General features: G+C 40.0%; 2 protein-coding genes across 7 annotated transcripts in view; one reads left to right on the top strand and one right to left on the bottom strand.

Moving 5' to 3' along the window:
• LOC149918398 (uncharacterized) overlaps window positions 1–15,112 on the top strand; it is a 99,940-nt gene that overhangs the window by 9,808 nt on the left and 75,020 nt on the right. For 4 of the 6 annotated variants that reach the window (XR_016464987.1, XR_016464984.1, XM_090136942.1 and 1 more), the window contains exons 1-2: window positions 9,382–11,327; window positions 14,224–14,368. The gene's annotated coding sequence lies outside the window, so the exon portion shown is untranslated. Of the gene's footprint in view, window positions 1–1,380; window positions 2,592–9,381; window positions 11,328–14,223; window positions 14,369–15,112 lie in introns of those variants that run through there. The other 2 variants (XR_016464985.1, XR_016464986.1) reach the window with 2 other exon arrangements.
• NEDD9 (neural precursor cell expressed, developmentally down-regulated 9) overlaps window positions 1–15,112 on the bottom strand; it is a 90,817-nt gene that overhangs the window by 46,516 nt on the left and 29,189 nt on the right. The window lies entirely within an intron of this gene.

Genomic DNA, 15,112 nt, shown 5'->3' with positions numbered 1-15,112 from the left:
CATGTGCTGTAACCACTGATTAAACTAGCCATACATGCTGAAGACCACATCTGTCTTTAATTTGTGCAAGACCTTGGTGGTGTTGAGAACCCACAAGCTGTACTGAAGCTGCTCAGTTTTATGAGTGATTACTGCCGCTGGGACCAGTCCAAATGATAAAGCTTATGTTGGAGTAGGTGACAGTTGCATTCATATGTGTAAGGTAATAATTCTAACTTCCTATGTGTAGATAAATCCAAATAGATGAACTCTAGATGCTCACCATGAATGATGTAGTTAGATATGGAAAAGTTAGGGCATGGGAAGACAATTTAAAAGTGAGTCTAGCCTTCAAGCAGGAACTACTTCCTCTCTAATCAGGAATCTTCTTTTTATAACACTGTCAAGTTTCAGAATTCAGAGCTGAATGGAGTGATGAATTTTGCATCTCTCTTCATCACTTGCAAACAGTTTGTGATTTTCTTCAGGTTGGCTGATTTCTGTTCAATTAATTTGAAGGGTTTTTTGCTCATATCATGCTTTCCTTATTAGAGGTTTTCTCTTGAAATCCTTTCCTGCTAGTCATGACTCTAATAATTCCCTTCAAAATTTCATAAGAGAATTAATTGCAGAGCATGCCACTTTTGTACCAGGTGAGGTTAGAAAACAAGCGTTGAGATGTCAATATGAACTCCCTTCTGGACTACAGCTGTGACTGATGTGTGTAAAGAAGCACAGGAGAAGAAGCTGGTTTAGGTGTACTTTTTAAAAGAGGGAAATAAAGGAAAGCTTACAGATTTTTCTCTGGTACATGCTGTATGATGGCAATCTCTGAAATGCTGGCTGTGGTAGAATCATCATCGGTATTTTGCAGGAAGGAGACCAAGGCACTTAGTGACTTATTGATTATGACACAAAAAGTTCTTAGCAGCTGCAGTGCAGGCAGCCATGAGCTGAGTGGCAAGGATAGCTGGATACCCAGCTGTTACAGCATGGCTCAATAGGGAACATATATGATGCTTGTACTTTTCTGGATCTCTCCCAGTATATCCCTGACTGTATTGTAACGCTACAGGTAGCAACTAGTGAAATTTTCCTTGCTCTTGGCTCTGTGTCCTCCTTCTGTTTAAAAATCAAAGTGGTTTGGAGTTTCAGTTCACTTAAGCATGTGAATATTTGAGGGATGGATTTTCAAAAGTAAATGTGGGTCCAGCAGGAATGGGACTGGGTTGCCTAAGTAAAGAATCTATGGACAAGTATCTTAGGTTATCTCAGCTGACATTTAGCTGCTCTTCCAATAGATCCTGCCTCATTATGCCCACCCTCATGCAGCTTGCTGAGAGCTGGGTGCCTGAGCCTTCTGAATCCAAACTCTGAATATTTGTTGGGATTATAGCCAAGATATCTAAACAGCCTGGCTCAGTGAGCTAGAGTTTGAGACCTGCATCTCCCTGTCTACAGCTGCATTTCTGCTGGCAGAAATGAGATACGCAGAGGAGAAAACACATAAAATAATCATCATAATCTCTTCAAAATATGTTTGAGCTCTTTCCAGGTAAAATTTTGTTTCAGAAATTCTGGGAGCGGGAGAGATTTGGTAGTCAGAGTAATAGCAGTAGAAAAATCCAGGCCAGTTTCTGATTCCTAGGGTTCAGCCAAGTGAAAATTCATCCATTGTAAAATTTCAAGGCCTACTCACTTACGCTGCCATGACCTCTGTCATTTCTATCCCGTAAACAAAAAGTGGCCTCTTCCATGGTCCAGCAAGGAGCAGAAAAAGATTCACTGCAGACAGGCATCTCAGTGCTCAAAGTAGCCAGTATGATTTCTCCCAGAATTTCTGAAAAGCCTGTTAATTTCATGCAAGACATGAAGAACACAAAGATATGGTAAAAGGAAATCACTCCTTTTAGCTGTTATTTGTATCTGCTAATTTGTACCATGCTTAAAAGCAAAGACCCCTAAATGCATTACTGATTCAGTAACCTCTGCATCAATATCTTACTCTCTGCACTAAGCTAGCTACAGCTTCAAAATGTCTTTCTGGCTTTTTTTTTTTTTTTTTTTTGAGCGAAATCACACCTCACTCTGAGAGTTAGTAGGTCACATTCTGAAAGGATGTGGTTTTCCTGCTCTGTAGATTGCAAAGCAGAGCTGCATCAAAATGGACTCTGACAGTACCAGTGCCAGCGGTGACAAGCACTGACATTTTGTGGGTGCTGAAGGGATGGTGGTATTGAGAGCACCAAACCCTGCCTTACTTTCGAAAGCTTATGTACACTGTCTGCAAGTGTGAAGTTTTTACTACATGGCCAAAAGACAGCAGCTAGAAGGCCAAAGGGATACATGCAGAGTACTGGTTCTCAGTGCAGTTGTTAGTACAGCTGGCCCCTACTCTTTGCTTTTGCTTCTACTCATATTGAATGTGTGTAGCAGAAATGCTAAGTCTGAACCGGTGATTGAGCACCTGGTGGGAAGGCAGAGCCAAACCAAAAGAGCTCAGCTGCAAGCAATGCACTTGAATGGCCGGAGCTCACAGAGTCATTTAAGGGTTGGCAGTGGAGGTGAGGGTGTCTTACTGGGGATTTCTGCCTATGTGAGGCTTTCTGAAGGTGAGCAGTTTTTTTCCTTTGTTTTTGCATCTATGGCTGCTGCATTTGAGCTTATCTTCACTTACTCTGTAGCCTGGGGCTCTGCTATCCCGTTGTCATTGCTGTGTTTTCCATCATGTTATAGTGTTACAATGTGCCACTTTGATAAATCTCTTTCCTCCTCTTTGGACGGTACCTGACTAGACTTTGCTTCCTGCCTTGACTCCATATCTGCAAAGCTATGTTTTACAAGGAGTCCTTATATGGCACCACCTCTTTATCTGCTAAACATGTACTACATCTGTACTAGTGCTTAGGAGGTCTAGTCTGTGCTCTGCAGCTTTGGAGGGCCTTACTGTGCTCATGGATGCTAGTTTCTGTAACCAATTCTCACTAATTTATGAGATCCTTAGCAGACTCCTCAGGCATGTAGAATAAATGCAGATGGGGGACACTAAACCAAATGCTAGGGTAAATCTGCTGTAGTAGTTCACCTAAAGCTTTCTTCCAAACTTTCATATTTCACAGACCATGCCTCTTTATGGATGAGGACCAAAAGTTTTCTGTCCTCCTTCCTGATATTTTTCAATAGATCCACAAGTTGAAGAAGGAGTTCACAGTATTGATGATATTCTTCCACTTCATAGCAAGGAGTTGACACCTCCTGTGCTAGACAGTGGGGATAGCCTTGATCTGATCAGTTGTGCACAGCTGTGCAATTAAAACATCCACCCATGCCCTAGGAGTATCTGCCATACCCACTACTATCAGCCAGTGGATTAATGCAAGCTAATGCCTTAGTAAATCTACAGCTTCACCATGCTTGATGAAACTGGAACTGCTGAATGTACTCGGCATGGATTTATTTTTTTAATACTAGCGCTGAAATAGTCTCATTTAGAGAATAAATAAGTAGCTGTATAATCTAAAAGTCCTTAAAATCATGGTTTGAAAATGCTACCAAAGAGAAATTCTAGGGAAATATTTGACCAACCAGTTAGTCAACTCATCTTTAACAAGCTTTTGAGATTGTTGCATAATTCCCACTCTCCTACTGTGTAATGAAAAAAGTGTCCTTTCCCTAAAACCAACACCTAGCTACAATTCATGATTTCAAGGAAAAAATGACAAATTAAGTGGAGCAGTTCAATATATTACATTTTAGTAATCCTAAAACCATATAGTTTACACTGAAGTGGCTTCTCTTTTTTCCAGTGAAAATGTCTGAAGAATGATCATTATGCATAGGGTTGATTTCTTTTACCCACAAATCTGGTTTGTGTGTGAAGTAGAGGTTTTGCAGTGATCTGCTTTTGGGTATGATTTTGTGTGGGTTTTCAATGGTGTATACAACTGTGTCAAAAGGGCTTCTGACCTCAACAACTCATCATTTTTCCAGTAGGGCTGGAAGCCCTGTGTGACCCTCCTAACAGAAGGCTGTGTTTTACCCAGAGGAGGTGTTACTACGAAATTTTGGCCCTTTCTGAAGATAAAAAGGTTGGATCAGATACAGACTTAATAGTTTGGGACTGCGAATTTAGATGGCAAGCTCAGGGAGTGTTTGTACTAACCCACTGAAAGAAACATGATGCTTTCTCCACCTATTTCTTTATTCAATCACTGTCACAGGTCTGCATTATTTAGGTTTTCACGCTGCATCTTCCAAAAATACCCATGACAAGCCTGAGTATTTGTACTTAATGTATTTGTAGCCCTTATGTGCAACTGTAGAGCTCTTGAAACTCTTTAATCTTCCAGGAAAGAGGGTTCCTACTACTGGGAAGCCCTTGTGGTTACTGTGCAACCACTGAGTGTAACAGCAAGGCTGTTTGTTGCACTACTATGTGAGTGTCTTGTTCATCTCCAGTATAACTTTCTAAGCTCAGAGAATCCCAAAAACAGATGATGATAACTTCCCTCACCTTTCTATCAAGCTGGCAATACTTTTGTTGCTCCATTTTTGCAGTTCAGTGTGCAGTTTTAACAATTTGAAACTCACCTATGTGCATTTTGCTGAGCTTTGTTACACTAACAGTGAAGCTTAATGTGGAATAACATTATCAGTATATCTATTACCAGAACATTCTTGTCCCTAAATATTTTCTTAACACTGTTAAATTTCAAATAGTTTCTGTCAATCTAGCATTTAAATATCTAAATGGTGATGAGTGCAGCAAGTATTACTGTATGGAAGTCCATAAGCAAGATTAAATTCTCTACTCTCTCTTCTTCATTTGTGAAGTATCATAACCTACTCATCAGCTGAGGCATTTCCAGTAAGAATAACAAGATATTTTTTTTTTACTGTCAGATTCTTTCTTTTGGTAATCAAATTTCTAATTGATAATGAATATTAAAATGTCTGCACATTATATTATGAGTTAATATACTCATTTTACTGTTTTCATGGAATCATTCTATTGAAATCATAGACTGGCCTGGGTTGGAAAGGACTACAATGATCACCTAGTTTCAACACCCCCTGCTACATGCAGGGTTGCCAACCACCAGCTGCCCAGAGCCACATCCAGCCTGGCCTTGAATGCCTCCAGGGATGGGGCATCCACAACCTCCTTGGGCAACCTGTTCCAGTGTGTCACCACCCTTTGGGTGAAGAGCTTTCTCTTAATTTCTAACCTAAACCTCCCCTGTATCAGTTTAAGACCGTTCCCCCTTGTCTTATCACTATCCACCCTTGAAAACAGCCATTCCCCCAGTTTTTCCTGCTTACAGCTGATATGTTAAAACATTTTCCTGCTTTTTAAATACAGTGAATGTATCTTAGCAGAGGAAGTAAATACTGTCTATATGCTTCATTGAAAGCACTGCTCTTTCCTTACTCATGTTGGTTAATCTCATCTTAAATTGTCCATTGCTTTTATTGGTGCAACAGATGTAAATATTCTAATTGAGAAAGAGTGATCGAGTCTGACCCAAGTGACTGGATTGATCTGCAGTATGCAGTTCTGCTGCAAGACCTCAAAGGAAAAGGAATGTGAAATGTTTGATGTTTGTTCCCTATTTTATGCCATTTTTCTACTGATTATTAAAAGCCTAAGTTGGACACTGCAATTTAAAAGGTATTGTCCTGAGTGAGGGAAAGAAATGGCTAAAAATTCTTATTGTTTTTCACCAGTGACCCCTGAAACTTGATTTATATGGATATAAATAAAGCTCCATTTGATGTCAACTGCAGTCTGAAGGGTGAACATAAAAAGAAAAATCAGACTTGTCCTGAAAGATAAGAGTTAAGAACTAAAGTCAGTTTAATTTAGGAACAGCAAGCTTTCATTTCCCCTGGGATATGAGCCACTCATATCCAAGCAGGATGTAGTATGGGGAACATATCTATGTTGTTTCCTTTCAGGGATTTACAAATAGCTGCTGTTTTAAGGCACAGAACTGTTTAATCTTGAATATTTCAGGTTATTTTTACATAAGCCAAATTGACAGAAATCAGCTATTTCCTATTCCACTGTTGAAGGGAGCCTTTAAGACAATGGAGAAAAACACTTTCTTTTCCTTTCTGTTCATGTTGTATCTGTGAATACTGTCTGTTTGTTGTTCTCAGACATTAAAAATGTGGGCAGATAGCATGGGAAACAGCATTCCTGCATCTTCTTAGGCCTGCCTGGCTAGTGAGGGTACCTGATCAGATGTATGGTATGTGGAATCAAATGAATACAGTATCTTGAGGGCAGTGGTACAACAGTAATTAAGTTCTGTGTGCTCAAAGCCATTTGTTTTCTGCGGGTAATAATCCTTAGTCAGACTAGAAAACAAAAATATGTGCTTTTAACATGGAGTTGTTCAAGTTTTGCTGGCAGAGATTTAAAAAAAAAAAAAATGCCAGGTGACCTTTTTCTATGTAATTGATTAATTTCTGGGAAAAGAAACAATGTGCTTGTATTTTGGGGGTATTTCCACCCATTTCTCTCATTTTTCTCTTATGCGTAAAAAGATGGGGAAGCAATGGGGTTTCTAAAGGCTTAGGATGTACCTCATTCCCAGCTGTGAAAATAATACTGATAGTGTTTTACTCTCTTCCTCCTGAGCTTCTAAAAGTATTTTCCAGTATTTTTAAATGAGAGAATAAAAGCTCTATAATAACGGGTGGGGGTGTTCTCTTTATGTTCTACACCCCTTTACTAATGCAAGCTCTTGATATACTTCTCCCTCTTCCAGGGAATGTTTAGGCTGTTAGCACCATCCATTCCTTTAGTCTGATCCAATATCTCCATTCATCTCCTACAAGTTTGTCACCACAAACACTAACCACTAGAAGACTGAAGCTTTATGTTTATTACTCACCGTAGCTTTGATTAAAGCAGAAGCAGTTTATTATGCAGATTAGCAAAACAAGATTAAGGCTCTTTCCCAACACCTAGAAAAACAGATACTGAGCTCTTTCAGAAAGGCTTTAAAGGATCTTCCCCTGATATTGTGAATATGAACTCATCTAAAATACAGGCTGTCGAAAAGGAGGTAAATGGAAGCACTTACCAGATACTGTAAGATCTGGAAATCATTCACAGAAAAGCAATAAGGTATGTTTAAATACACAAGAATCTTCCAAATATTTGGAAACTTGAGTAGGTAGCTTTGGGAATGCCTGTAAGTTTAATACCTCCCAGACCTGCCCGTCACATCTGTTGCCAAAATTTAATCACAAAAGTGAGGAAAGAAGCTGGCTCATGAGGAGTGTAGGAGCGTTCCTATGTGCAGACAGATGCTCTTTTTTTTGCAATGTCCCTTACAAATCCCCAATATTTTCAATGTGCGGAATCAGCTTGTACCTGGATAACTCCTGTAACGGGAATTTCTGCATTACAAAGAGATGTTATAGGTGGTATTACTTTGTTATACATCAGTGACTTCACAGATAGTTGATATTTTGCTAGACTATGGATGAGCTACCAGCCCTGGTTCCTCAGAAGGCAATTGTGAGTTTCTTAAGTTCAGAAAAATGGTCATCAAGTTATACCAGGGTAAGTTTAGGTTGGATATCAGGAAAAACTTGTGTACAGAAGGGGTTGTTAAGCACTAGAACAGGCTCCCCAGGGAGGTGGTTGAGTCACCATCCCTGGATGTGTTTGGAAACTGTTTGGATGTGGTGCTCAGGGACATGATTTAGAAGAGGGTTGTTAGGATAGTATGGTCATGTTGTTGCTGGACTTGATGATCTTCAAGGTCTTTTCCAACCTGAGTAATTCTATAATTCTATGCACACAGTAAACTTTCCTAAGAAATACATGCGAGAACAGTCTGTCATTCCTTAAGCTTTCACTTCCTTTGAAAACTAAGCACTCACACACATACAGATTGACAGTGCACTACCTGAAGTGCTATTTTGTCCTGTTTCCCTTTTATGTAGGTTGCCTTGGTAATTGGCTTTAGGAGGGGAATTTGAGGGAATGCAAGCAAATGTGTGCGGTTGCTCTAATGCTTTCAACATACATATTACTGCAGATCCTTGCTTCCCTATGTGTTAACCAGACTTTGGTTGTGTTTTTGCGTAACTTCTATTTCTGCAGCAGAAAATCTCTTCCTGTATATTGAATTCTGATCACTGAAATCAGAACCTGAGAGGATAGTATTTTAGGTATTTTATGGCTGACAGTTCACATGTATTCATCCCATAGTTTGTGTCAGTGTTTAGGTATTTTGAAACTCAGCTTGATTAATGTTATGATTTCTCCTGTGTAAAGAAATGCAGGCTAGACTTCATCAGTTTCTCATGAGTATGTCTGTTCTTTTACTGCTGGAGTGCATGAGTTATTTATACAGTGCTAAAGTAGGACCAAGTTAGACTGCTTGGCTAATGTGTAGTTCAGGGATCCTTCCAGCAAGTGAGATGTGTAATTCATTGCAATTAATCAACTATTCAGTAGGATGATGTTATGGAGTAATGTGGGTTTTTTTACCAGACAGCAGATGAATGACAGCTCTCCCTGTGCCTGGAATGTTATTGTGGTGGACTCTTTAAAAAGTTTTGTCACCTTAAGTATAACAAATATGCTACCCATTTGCCTCTGGTTACAGAATAACAGCTAGGCGTTTACCCTTGTTATAGAGAACCATAATTATAACCAATTACTAAGTATGCAAACATATTTTGTATACCCAATGGATTTAGACCTATTTTCATTCCAGACTAATTAGAAAGCTACATGGTAATCTCCAGCCCCAGGCTTTTCCTACACACCCTTGAGTGACTGCTTAACCTCTCCCTTGAAAATAAACAAAATACTGCCACATCCTCAGCTCCAGATGGAGGCCCTGGCACTGATAGTTGACCTTTTTTAGTGATTCCCATTTCTTTCACTCTGCAGCATTGTCTGCTAACTACTAGCTTCAATGGAAAGTTTTACATTTTTACTTGATTTTTAGATCAAGTCAAGTCAAAGTTAAATGTTTTTCATACGTGACAGGAGAGGAAGAAAACAGCTACATTTGAAGCAAATACTAGTTAGCTAGCTTTAAAAAAAAAAAAGTCTAGGAGTTTGAAGTACTGAAGCAGGTATCTGAGTGTTGATAGAGACAACTTTCTTGTATGCTTTCCAGTACATGAAGATAAACAACCACTGGAGTTAGCCTAGGGATATCTGCCCTGCCTCTAGGCAGTCACAAGGTTGCTTTAAGCCCTAATTTCCTAAGATTAAACTCAAATTAGCTAGGATACTGAATTGTGTCAAACTTAATCCACTACTGCTATGACTGAGAGTGCCCACCCCGTTCTTCCTGTGTCCCAGAAACAAGCTTTGTGCCTTTTGAAAGAAGGGAGGCTGAGTTCTCGTGGTCTCCTCTTGAGCATGGGTTTTGGGTGGGTTTCATGATGAAGCCTGCTGTAGGATCTGTGTTCAGTGTGCAGTAGGCACCAAGCAGCTTTGAGATGAATGAAAGAAGGATGTTCAGTATCTTAGGCTGAGTTCTATGACAGAAGACAGTCTCATCACCTGATGTGCAGCCTCAGCCACCTAATGTGTTGGATGTCACAGCAGTAATGCTTCCATGAAAATGCGGAGAGTTTAGAATAGTTCTTTTGCAAGTTTAAGCGAAGGGCAGGTGGACACTTACAGTTTCAGATGGTGTGTGGAATGGCACATATAGGTTGGCTGTAGGACAAATATGCTTTTGGGCCATTGGAGAGACCAGAACTGCTTGTTTCCATTTACGAAGTTAGGCAGCCTGCCCCAGCCAAATCACACTGCTGTATTTCTCTGTATTATGTTTTTTTCTGTTCTAGGATACAGAGAGATGTTGTGACCTCAGGAAGAGCTATTTGTGCAAATTATCAGGCAGATCCTTGGTATGTACATTCCAAGGATTCATAACTCAGGCAGAAAAAAAAATACATCATCAGATGGCTCAAAGGAACTTGTTTAGGGTGGCAATTTCCTCGCCATATTTCAACTATCTGTCTCCAGCTATTCAGGTTGTCTAAAATAAATCATTACTTTTTTCTTGTATTTTCCTAACAATGAGGGAAATTAGATCAGTTTGTAACTCTTTTTTTGAATTCTTTAAAACCAAATAAATTGTCTGCTTTTGCTGACAACTCTACCCTAAGTCCTGAGCATGCAAAATGTTTCAGTGGGGTTAAAGAAGTGTTATAACTGGGAGAAGCCAAATAGCTGAACTGTCCTACCTGCCACTGGAATGCAATGCAAGCTGTTTACACAAACCAGGCCTCACACATTTAAAAAAAAAAAAAAAAAAAAAAAAACAAAAAAAACTTGAGTAAGAGGTGAGATCCATTCCCTCCTCTGGAAGCTTTCATCCTTCACTGGAGGGATGCTCAATCCTGAATCCTGTTAGGTGACCTCATCCTGGACAATGGTAAGTCCACCAAAAATCAACACTTGTCCTTTTTCTTTTTGGCAGCAGCTAAATGTATTTGCTTTTGAAGTAGTGATGGTGAGGAAGGTGTTTTAGTATGTATGGTGTTAATGCTGTTTCAAAATTTCACCTCTGTTTTCATACTAAAATAAGAAGTCTCATCCATGAGAGGTTGAGACTGGCTTTTTAATTACAAGCTCCAGTTGTTCTTTTTCCTCGTGAGGCTTCTCAAATGAAATAAAGGCACTACTTAGGAGTGGGAGACCAAAGGATGTTTCTGAGCTAAAAGGCAGGCAGAATAGGCTTGGCTTGTCACCAACTTGCACTGAATTTGACGAATGAAATTTCATTAGAAGTGCAGGGGCAGTTGTGAAACTGCCAGTAAATAACTGTCTCCCCAGAGTTTCACATGTTTTCCAGAGTCTATTTTTTCTTTGGACTCCATTGTGCCAGCAACAGTATTTTAAAAGCAAGAAATTGAGTAAAAGGTTAGAGGTAGAAGTTAGTAGATAAAGGTCAAAAGCATTTTTTTCCAGGACCTACTGGAATTTAAGCAGTTATTTTATCTTCTCTTTTCTTTCATTTTCTTCTGCAGCTGTTACCATAAATAGGCCCAAGCCAAGGCCATGAACCTAGACAAATTCAGAGATGGTTCCAAAGTTTCGTTTTGTAGCTGACTGCTTTCTATGCAATGAACCAAAGCAAAACCAAAACCTCATTCCCATCCTCGTGATCCCCATTCTCTGAACAGATGTGGAACTGTGTTAGACCTGAACCTGAACTTCATGGCTGATGACCTTCTATCATCATCATCCTTCAGCAGTTCAAAATATCATCTAAACCCATGTTATAACACCAAGATGGGAGGTCCAGTGATGGATGTGAAGTGAGAGAACACAGCTCCTCCTCAGTTACAGGGTCTGTATCACCTGTGTCTGAAGTACCTAGCAGCATCTCCACATGGAGAGTAATGTTAAAGGAGATGGAGGTACTCATTCTCTGGTTTCCCTTTTGAAGACTTCAAGAACTTGAGTGTGTTTTTTGGCTAAATGCATACCTTCTGCTGTCAGAAGGATGGAGCTGGGATTTCTGCTCTGTAATTTGATTTTTTTAAAAAAAATAATTTACTGGGAAACAAATCCAGCATATCACATGCTTCTGCTAGTAATATCAGCACTATTTTGCTGCCTTCTCTTATTAGTCTGTATTCCATTCGTTGCTGTTGTAAACAGAAATCACTGCACTTGTATTTTACAGCAGCTTAATTTATGTTATAGTGAGAACAGAGCTATACTCTTTGCTCTTCCAAGTTTCCTAAAGCTGCAAGTGCTTGCAGAACTGATGCAGAGTGTGTTTCTAGTGTAGATGAAGTTGGAGGAGTCAGTTTCTTGGTATAATTTCTGTTTTCTGGAATCTTAATTAGAACTTTCAAAAAACACTGATAACCCAGCTGTCTTGCCTCTGCTCTCAATGTAAGGTAATCCTAGATGACCTTCTGCAAATCCCTCTTAATTAGCCTTTTTCCCAGGGTGTGCTATTCCAGCAGATGATTAATACATTAATCTTACTGTATTTGCAGCTGCTTCTTTAAAGATGGAATTTTATTTTGAAGTTTTAGGTCACAGAAATCTACAATAAAATTTCACCCTTAGGGAAGTCTAGCCTTGCTTTTTTGGGGGAAAGAGAATCTAAAATAAAAGTTTGCGGATGATATTGCACAAAACAGCACTCATACACAATGCGCTGCCAGCAGTCCTGCTGCATAAAGATAAATCTCTCTCTCTCCTTCTGTAATCTGAATCAACAAGTTGATTATAATACTACTGAATAAGTTAGCAAATGCAGTATCGCTGTACTGCTCACACTGGAGGCAGTGCTAATGTATGTATTAACATTACCAAGGTGTGGGGTTGTAGCAAGAGATATATTCCTTATTACTGACAACTGAGAATTAACTTACGTTGTTTACTACTGAGAAATAATAGAAAACAATTATCAGAAATTTTTTCTTGTGTTTATAGCACTCAATATTTATCATGGTATTTGATAGGAAAGAGCCATGTGGATGTAAAATCAGGGTGATCTTGCTGAGTTTGCTTTATCCTGCATATCACCTGTTGCAAATTTGATCAGAATTTGGATCTCCAATTAGATGTGATATTGAAATCTAACATAATGCTGGGGAGAGTTCACAGTGTGAGACTTTGTAGTTAAAATACTGTAAGCCTTACCAGGCAGTGTCTATATCAGCTGCTGTGTATGCTACTAAACGAAGTCTTTTGCAACTGGTATCAAAATATTTTCCTTGAATCTTCTGTTTGAGGGGGAAAAAAAGAAACAGGAAAATGTACTTTTGCGATCATCAGCACTCTGAGTGACCCTAGGGCTGAGGGTGGGAGGGAGGATGGCAAGGGTCAGGGTGAGCAACTTGTCACAGAGTGCCTGGGGATCCTAAAAAGAGGAGCTATCAATAGGTTTATCTGTCCTGGTAGCAATGTGGGCACCAGCAGTTACCTGAGGGTTTATAGCTATCCATTCCTAGATGAAGGTTAGGGACAAACTTCCCCTCTGGGGAAACTGATGGGTTATTTGTGACTTAGTTGGGCAGCTGGTTTTGATGGAAAACTCTGGACTAGATTTTGAAAGAAGTACAGTGATTCCTGTGTGCTCCAGCTGCCATGCTGCATAGAGAAGCTCTGTCAAATGGTGAAAACACACTTGGCAAAAGACCTACCAGTACTTTCTTACAATAGCTGTATATGTACCATACAGTTAAATGCAAAGAATTGGGTTCCTACAAGGCTCTACAGTCACTCTCATTTGCAGATATCATTGTAAACTCAGGATGCTTTGCAGCATACCAACCTGGGCACTTGAGTTGGGAGGATGCCTCTCTCTTGGGACCAAAGGGAAAAAAAATTAGAGAGCTGTGGAATCAGATGGCAGAGAGATCTGAGTGATAGGCTGCAGAGAAGGGTTCAGCAGTGGAGTTTTGTACTGTGGCCCACAATATTCTGGGAGCCAGTAAAGATTTCTGAAGATGTTTGCTTGGTAGAACACCCGCTGCTTGTTTCAATTAGCTTGGTCTCATTTTTAATAGGCACCAGATGAAAATTTTGGGCAGGATCTTGCACGCATCTTGGTATTAAGGCAGAAAGATAGGCCTGACAGACTGAGCTTGCATCTCTGGGCCTGTCCTGGCAGTGCAGGGAGAGTGGCATTACCCAACCAAATTTGTTGTTTTGAGCTGTCTTTTGTGTTTTGCTTGGGAGACTTGAAACATAAAATGTTCCCCTAGATGCCTTGCTGTCAGTCTCTGTTCAGGGTTGCTGAGGTCTTCTTTTGAAAGCAGTTGAAAATAATCAAATATCCATTGCCAGTAGCGGATAGCTTTTCTACTAAGCGATAGTTAAAACATGTCAGCAGTCCTTGATTGATAGCAGACAAGCTAAGCTGCTCTCGTGTTCTCTCCACAAGACTTTTAAGTCTTGCTGACATGCCTGGGATTTGAAAAAGCCCATGATGAGAAGTGATAACTGCTTGCAAACACTGAGTGCAGCCACACCTTGCAGTGCCTACAGCTTGAGGGAGCAGATCTGCCGATCTGTATCTGCCCTTAAATTCCAGGAAGCAAGTCATTGGTAATACAACACAATGACTGCTCTCCATCTGCAACCAATTGCTGTTTAACTAATGATTTTAAGTAGAAAATAGCCACAGTCATTTCTTATTAGGTCTTTGAATAAACAATGGCTGTCTCTTGAATGCTTTGTTATCATGGAGGATGTAGTCACTACTTTTTCTTTTTTTCTAGGTGTTTGCAACTGCTAAGGATGGCAGAGCTCTGAGCAGGCAGGTGGGACCCATTGGGTTATGGCCACTGACCTTTGCTTCTCTGATGAGGGGCATGTGCCTCTGCTGCCCAGTCTGGACCAATGCACTGAGCTCACATCAGTGAGGTAAGATCTGCAACTTAGTGAAGGGAATCTTTCAACCAGTAGCAAATAGCTTTGGCATCAACTCCTGGACAAGAAGGAGTTGAAGCCTGGGCTGCTTTTGAGCTCTTCAGCAGAGAGCCTGGGGCAACCTGCCCTTAATTTTTCCTTTTTCCCCTTAAGTGGGCTTAGGGTACAGCTGCTGGTGGCATTGCAGCCCCATCTAACAACCCAGCTGCACATGTCAAGATGTTTCTAAGTTTTGAAGCAGAGATAGCTTCAAGATATAACGTGGGGATTGAGGTCCAGTGCAAAAGTTGTGAAAAGGCCATGATGTACTTTCAATTTGGCTCACAAAAAGGGATATGTAAGTACCCCCCTCTCAACTTTCTAAGCTTAAGATTATTCACCCTGAGTTAGCTTGTGTGACATCTACAAACTGCAAAGCCCTGCTCTACTTAAGTGGAAAGTCTTTGCCCTATACACAAACAGGGCTTGGCTGGTCTCTTAAAGCAGGATGTTATGCCAAATAAGTAATAATGAGCATAAGGAAATCTCATGAATGAGGGAGAGGGGAGGAATAAAATTAAATAAGACTCCTTGTAAAAGTATTCTGGAAAATGAGCAGGAAAACAAAGCTATTAATATTTCTAGATGGGTTTGGTGAACCTGTGCTCTTTAATGGAGTTCTAGTGCTGCTGCTAAAAAATGTGTTTATTCATGGGACTTCAGTAGCAGATAGATACCCTTGTTTTAGGATTAAAGTAA

This window comes from Phasianus colchicus, chromosome 3, assembly GCF_987193195.1.
Source record: "Phasianus colchicus chromosome 3, bPhaCol1.hap1.1, whole genome shotgun sequence".
Classification (NCBI taxonomy): domain Eukaryota; kingdom Metazoa; phylum Chordata; class Aves; order Galliformes; family Phasianidae; genus Phasianus; species Phasianus colchicus.
The sequence above is the reverse complement of the archived record's forward strand: the minus strand, read 5'-3'. Positions and strand labels throughout refer to the sequence as shown.